Raw genomic sequence first — 7,674 nt, forward strand, 5'->3', positions numbered from 1 at the left:
TATATAAGCCAACTTTTGTAACCCTAATGGAGACCTTTAATTAATCATCTTTTGGAGCTCTACTAAGTGTACCGTGACTGCGTGATTTGTGTTAGAGAGGGAGTGAGGTCTTCTTCTCCTCTCTACGTGTACTACGGACGCTACATTGGGGAGGAAACTACACCATCGTGTTAGCAACAGTTAGAACTACGCTTCAACACCAATCTTCCACGTTATTGGTCTCCTCTCAAAGAGCTCTCCTACAAGCTTTGAAGTGAGTTTTCTCTCTAACTATGGGTCCGTTTTGTGATTCATGAAAAGTTTAACTACACTTTAGGCCTAAGTATGTTGAGAATTGGTGACCTGTAATCTCTTGCACGTCTTCATACACGTTTTTTGCACTAAGTGTTTTTTGCTGGTAGTAGATTATGTTAAAGACTTTAGGGTAGTGTCGTCTAGGTGTGTAGAGGTTATCCGTTGAGTTTTGTGACAATTTGACAACATTAGGTCATGTTTCAATGAGCATAAGTGTCGTAGGTGAGGTAGCGATTACGTACACATAGTGTGCTTTGAGTTGATTTCCCTTGGTAGTGAGTGTCTCTAGAAGATTGAGTAGGTGATTAACATATATCTATTTAATTCCATGCACCTACGGGTCAAGTTCCATCCTTGGTTGATATCTTGTTTGTTGGCCTGGTTCTCACTTTGCTAGCAACTACGAGCAGTGTATCTACCCAACAACATTGGCACCGCTGCTGGGGATGAGAGCCCTAGGTAGGTGACCTTTAGACTCATCCTACAAGGCAAAAGTTCTTTTGGTTCTCCAGAGTCTTGTTATTATACTTTAGGCAGGATCCGGAAGTTGGACTCTTAAGATCTTAGGAGAGTGCTAGGGAGCATGTGACTCACCTGGATTGTTTGCCATAGGTAGTATTATTCATACTTTCTACCTACAATTCATACTTTAGTGTTGATGGTGTGTGATTGATTTGTGAGGTGATAAAAATGATAGCTAGTCTATGTGGGACAGTGAAACATTTTTCTAATCATAGAGACAACACCCCACATGATGTGTATTAGTAGTTGTAGATAGGACATGTGATTGTGATCTAGAGCTATTCATCATTGAATTATTTTCTTGTGTGCTTGTGTGCATCTAAAATTGTACAAAAGTTTGACTGTTAGGGTAGAAAATACAACAAACAAACTTTGGGGATATTGGTACATAATTGAATGATGTTGAATGTATAAGAAATCAATTGCAAGAGATCTGTTGGGAAAATCTACAATTCTACGACTCTGGACATCATACGTTAAATGATGTCTTAGGGCCTAGCAGGATACAAAATTTGATAGAACAGACTACACCAAAGTGTTTAAAGGGGTGTTTTACCCTCAGTTCACCTTGAGACTAAAGTTTTGACCAACACTTAACTACCACCCAAAAGATAAGAGACAGAGTGTCAAAAAAAAAAAGATGGGGAACTTGTGGTTATGAGCATATTTTTGCATGACAACTGGTGAAAGTTCTTAAAAAGTAGGGTTGGAGACTTGTGGATGCTTGTGGATGAAACTTGGGCAAAAATCCATCAATAGATATCATACTCGTATAATGTCTGAAGCAATAATTTGGCAGTCAAATTGAACTTTTGACGTTATACCCATAGTATGCATGTTGTGTAGAGCACATACACCAAGTTGGAATTTTTGTCCTGTGGAGATCTACTCGATATCTTTCGGAATCACATTTCAGACACTTCTCCATGTCTATGTATTCCCCTCTGAAAAGAATGCAGTCATTAGGACAAGCATGGATAGAATTGTAATCCATCCCCGAGTTTCGCAAAATCTTTCTTGCTTCATCTTGGGAATCTGGCATCACATTGTCAGCTGGTAGTATGTGCTCTTTAAGCAATCTACACAACATAAAAATACGATACAGTCGTGTAAAAATCTATCAGATCATTATACATTTAGAGTTTTATTAAAGTAAACTAATTGTAATAGATTACCTGAAAAGCACTGTGACGCTAGTGTCACTCCATCCAAACTTTGCCTGCATGTTGAGAAGAACCAGGAGTGCTTTCAATCTAGACATACGTGCTCCATTATACAATGGCGTATTGGCTTCACTTTTCATATCATCATAGATAAGCCTTTCTGAATCCATGATCGTCTCGATCATTTCATCAATCTCGGGCTCAAACATTGCCTCGTTGGGAATGTGCTCTGCATGATCATCCCCCGAGCTGTCGGAGGCTACATCTTGTGGCCTGACATATGCTGCTTGACCAAAGCGCCTGCGAACACGTCTATTGGGTTGCAAGATTGCTGCTTGTTGGCCAACGTCAGAGTCCGACGAGTTATAATTGGCAACAACTCGATCTATAATAGATGGATCGAACTCGCCAAATTCGCGAACGTGCTGCAAAGAAACACGTCTTGTCCGTCGCACAACATGCTTGCATTGATTACAAGGACATAAGACCCTCGTTGAGAGATAGGTGTTTCGGTTGGACGGTCCCACATCCTCGTCACTACTCATAATATTCTATTGGCATTCTTCGTCTTATCTCTCTCTCTCTCTCTCTCTCTCTCTCTCTCTACCTCACATTCTCTAGTCATGTCCAATCCCCGCACACCTCGGTCTAGAGGTGCACGGAGATTAGAACCACCGGGTTATAATCTCGTCTTTATTGGTCAATACCTATATTTGTGGGTACAAGAAATCTATAGACCCACGTCTACATGATACTGCATGTAGTGGACAAAACCCCTTTGCCTCTTCTCTAGTTGTAGCACTTCACAGCATCTTAACATCTTTTCACAGTAGATCTTTTCACTGTTCGTCTAACTCTAAACCCTAAACCGTAAGTAATTCTTGCGTGGACTCGATCTAACGTAAATAAGCGTAAATCTAAATAAACATAAATCTAACTAAAAATAAACCTAAATCTAATTTAACGTAAGTCTACATCTAACTTAATCTTTAACGTCTTTTGGGATAGTTTCCTACGACTTTAAGACTCTCTTCTTCTTGTGTGTGTGTGTGGGTAAACCGAAATAAACTTAAGTCTAATATAATATAACATAAATTTAAATCTAACGTAAATTATGTTATATTAAAAACAAAGAACTAAACTAACAGGGATTATAAGAACCTTAAAACTGATTTAACACATAAGTTTTCACATAACTCGGCAAGAGTTGGCATTCTCATCACTAAAGATGTGAGTTAACTTCCGGGGGTGACGCTGCCTCATCTCCATCCACATCTGACGACAGCAATTGGCCCTTTGGACCGTTCTTGCTCTTGTTACTAACTTTGAAGTTGCTATTGAATGACTAGAGGTTGTCTAGATGGTCATTGTCGGGGATGTAGTGACTCTTGCCGCCCTGAAGATCCACATTCTTCCCTATCTTCTGAAGACATTTCACCAGTACTTTTGGATCGACAGAGCCCACCATGAGTGAAGGCAGCAATACCCTATATTCCATTGAGGGCTTTCTTCACCCGCTTCATGCAGGCATTGCAGTCTATGGAGACCTAAATCTAATCTAATATAACGTAAATCTAAATCTAGCGTAAATAAATGTAAATCTAACTAAAAATAAACCTAAATCTAATCTAATTTAACTTAAATAAACCTAAATCTAATTTAACGTAATTCTACATCTAACCTAATCTTTAACGTCTTTTAGGATAGTTTCCTACGACATTATAACTCTCTTCTTCTTGTGTGTGTGCGCGTGTGTGGATGTGTGTGCCAATAAAAAGAGATAAATGGTATAACCTTTCTATCACCCATGCCAAGTATGATAGATTGGTTATGCCATTTCCCTCTTGAATAATAGGTCTTGAGTTCAACTCCTCGTCGGCTAGATCTTTAGGTCTTTTAATTTTAATTAGTTTCCTACGACGTTAAATTAGTTTCTCTCTTTCTCTCTCAATGTGTGTGCGTTTTTTTGTTTATGCATGTTTTCTCTCTCAATGTGTGCGTTTTTTGTTTATGCATGTTCTCTCTCTCTTTTCCTCTCTCAATGTGTGCGTTTTTTGTTTATGCATGCTCTCTCTCTCTCTCTTTTCCTCTCTCAATGTGTGTGTGCATTCTTTGTTTATGTATGTGTGTGTGCGTTTTTGTTTATGTTTGTACTCTTTCTCTCTCTCTCTCTCTCTCTCTCTCTCTCTCTCTCTCTCTCTCTCTCTCTCTCAAAAACACTATGTGTGTGTGTGTGTGTGTGTGTGTGTGAGAGAGAGAGAGAGAGGGAGAGAGAAAGAGGGGAAGGGAACATGAGAGTGAGGAGAGGGAAGGAGCATACCTGGCTCTCCTTCCTCTCCTCGTGTGTGTGTGTGTGTGTGTGTGTGTGTGTGTGTGTGTGTGGAGAAGAAAGAGAGAGAGAGAGAGAGAGAGAGGGAGAGCGTTACCTACTCCTTGCTTGAGGGCGCCGAAAAACTCAGATCTGAGAGCTGAGTTCTTGGGCGCTCTTTGTTATTTTTTTTAGCCCAGCCGGCGTTGCTATGAGCGTCGCAAATTTACTTGTAAATTTGCGACGCTCATAGCGATGCCGGGATTATTTTTTTTTTGAGCGTCGCTGTGTGAGCGTCCCTAATATGAATAGCCTCTTGTAGTGCTAGTCTCTAATACATCATATGCATATGATGTCTATGAGGTCAAAATGAAGTTCTATTTCTACCCCAGGTGCCCCTTGATGTGTACAGCATACACATGTGTTCACAACAAAGTTTAGAGCTCAAACTTGTACAAAATCACTACTTTTTACGAAGGAACTTCCCAAAAAGAGTAAAATTCTCTAAATACTCAATCTATATGTCAAAATGAAATAAACAAAAGGTTTTGCGACATTTTCCTCTGCTTCTTCCCATCAAGCATTTCTTTGAATGTAAGTCCATGGCCGCCCTAGCATCATGGCATGAGGAGAATAAATCTTCGGATGGTGTGCTACGAATTCCTACAGATTGCGCAGCCTGGAAACATATAGATGGAACATGGTTGGATTTTGCCAGGGAAGCTCGAAATTTGCGCTTAGGCCTGGCTATGGATGGCATAAATCCATTTGGTCAAAGATCAACATCTTATAGTGTATGGACCGTTGTCATCGTCAACTACAACATTCCCCCGTGGTTAACTACGAAGAAGGGGCACCTATGGCTAAGCTTGATTGTGCCAGGGCGATATAAAGTGGAGAATATGGATGTGTATCTTCGTCCACTATTGGAAGAGCTACAACAATTGTGGATTGGCATAGAGGTGGTGGATATGAGCCGACACACAGGACGACGGAATGCTTTGATCAGAGGCATTCTAATGTGGACCATGCATGACTATCCTGGGCTAACAGAATGCTCAGGTGATCTATTGACACTCCTCACTCAGACACTGTAAATCTTGTTTTTTCCCATAGTTGATCTATTATCATGTGTATACATGCAGGGCTTCAAACAAGCGGATACAGAGCATGTGTCACATGTGGACCTAGGCTGAATGCACGTAGGGCGCCCTCACTGAAGAAGCAAATCTACGAAGGTCATCAAGCGTATCTTCCAGAGAATCATGTGTTACGCGATGGGTTTTTGGGAAGAGAGCCACCAAGGATGTCTGCACAAGCATGGTTAGAGCAGAAGGAGATGTGCGATGACGGACTGCCTCCAGGGATGAAGAGACTATCTCTATGGTACGAGTTACCATAATGGCCCCGACTCATGATCAATCACTTGCTCGATCCAATGCACATATTCAAGAATGTGGGTAATACTATGGGACCATCTGACCGGCAAGAAAGATACTTTGGGAGCCAGAGTTGACCTTAGAAATGTGGATCGTATGGAGCAATATTGGCCGCAAACAGCATCTGATGGATCGATAAAACTCCCTAAAGCACCATGGATTTTCACAGGAGCCCAAGAACGCAGAGTAAAAGAGACCATTCGATCTTTGCGGACCCCCACTGGCGTAATGCACTCACTCCGAGCGTGTTTTACTAAAGAAGGAAAGCTTACCGGTTTGAAGTCACACGATTGGCATAAAATGTGTCAGGTACGTTCATAGTGGACTTTAATATCATTGCATAAAATGTGGAATTTAATATCATTGCTGCACATACTTTACAGTTTATTTTACCGGTTGCCATTGAGGGATGTTTGTCTCTCGACATCCGTAACACAATCTACAAACTTGCAAAGCTGGTGCAATGGATCTCACAAAAGGAGATGAACGTAGACTCCATACCATTCGCTAAACTAAATGCTGCGGAGCTTGTGTGCATGTTTGAGAAACATTTTCCTACTACCATGCTAACCATTCAGGTGCATCTTCTTGTTCACATAGTTGATGAGGTGGAAATAGTTGTCACAGTTCATTCCAGATGGATGTTCTTCTTAGAACGTTTCATGAAAACGCTTAAGGGATATGTGCGTCAAAAGGCACGTCCGGAGGGTAGGATGGCAGAAGGTTGGTTGGTATCAGAGTCCCTAGTGTACATTGGAGAGTGGCTAGATGGATTTGATAAAGCCTGGGACACGCTATGGCGAACCATAGATGATGAGCGCATTTCTGGGATTGTCATGTGCAATCTCGGTGTTGAGAAAAAGATGACGGAAGATCTAGAGGCTAAAATCAACCGATTTTGCATGCTTCACAATCCACTGATGCAAAAGTGGATTTCACAATATGAGGATGCAAAGCAAGAGCGACAAAGGGCACGAATCGAGTGGAGACGGGGAAGACGACCACCGATGCACTATCCGACGGGTCTGGAGAGCCTACCAACATTCATGAGCTTAAGATGGTTGCACAACCAATTGAAAGGCGCACAACAATGCGCTGACGAAGTGATTGAGGAAGAGTGGGAGTACTCTCGGGGTTGCGCGACCAAGGTAAGTTTGCAATGTATAACTAGCTAGTGACTTTATTTCTAAACGTTTGAACGGCCACTCATAATCTTTGTTTGTTGTAGTATAAGTCATACACAGCAGCATGGTGTAAAGGTCGACATTTTAGGGTGGAATAGATCGACAAAAAGCGTTTTACTCAAGATTGTGGAATCATTGAAAAATTTGAACAGTCTAGTCGACGACGTTCCTCTAATGCAGATCCTGTGGTGGCGGAACTCACTTACTTCGGCACGCTACAAGAGATTTTGAGGATCGATTACAGAGGATTTTTTGTCGACTTGTTCGACGTGCAATGGTTCAAGATAATCATGGAGGGTCGCAACGCTACTGTGCGTAGAGGAGAGTCTGGTTTTCTTGAGGTGGATTCTACTAAGAAATGGACTGACCTAAGAGATACTTTCGTACTACCCGAGCATTGTGAACAAGTAAGTATGTAAATAGTTAACATCCCCCTTTTACAAGTTATGTGCTTGAAAGCTCTCATGTAAGTTATGTGGCTCTGGCAGGTAATATTCCATCCTACAAAGTCTACATCAAACTGGTGGTACGTCATAGAGGTAGCCCCTCGTAGTGCAAGGACGTATGAAGGCTACCATGTGCCAATCCCAACGGCATCAATGGAGGAGATCAGAGAAGATGCTCAATCAGAAGCCGCTGCGGTGGTGCCAGGCGAGCATCAAGATGCTACTACTCTATATGGGGTGCATGCAGAGGAGCTACAAAATGAAACAGAGGATATGTGTTTAAACGGAGAGCTCTATATAGATATAGGAAGTTATGCT

This window comes from Adiantum capillus-veneris, chromosome 15 (assembly GCF_014529385.1).
Source record: "Adiantum capillus-veneris isolate H3 chromosome 15, ASM1452938v2, whole genome shotgun sequence".
Classification (NCBI taxonomy): Eukaryota; Viridiplantae; Streptophyta; class Polypodiopsida; order Polypodiales; family Pteridaceae; genus Adiantum; species Adiantum capillus-veneris.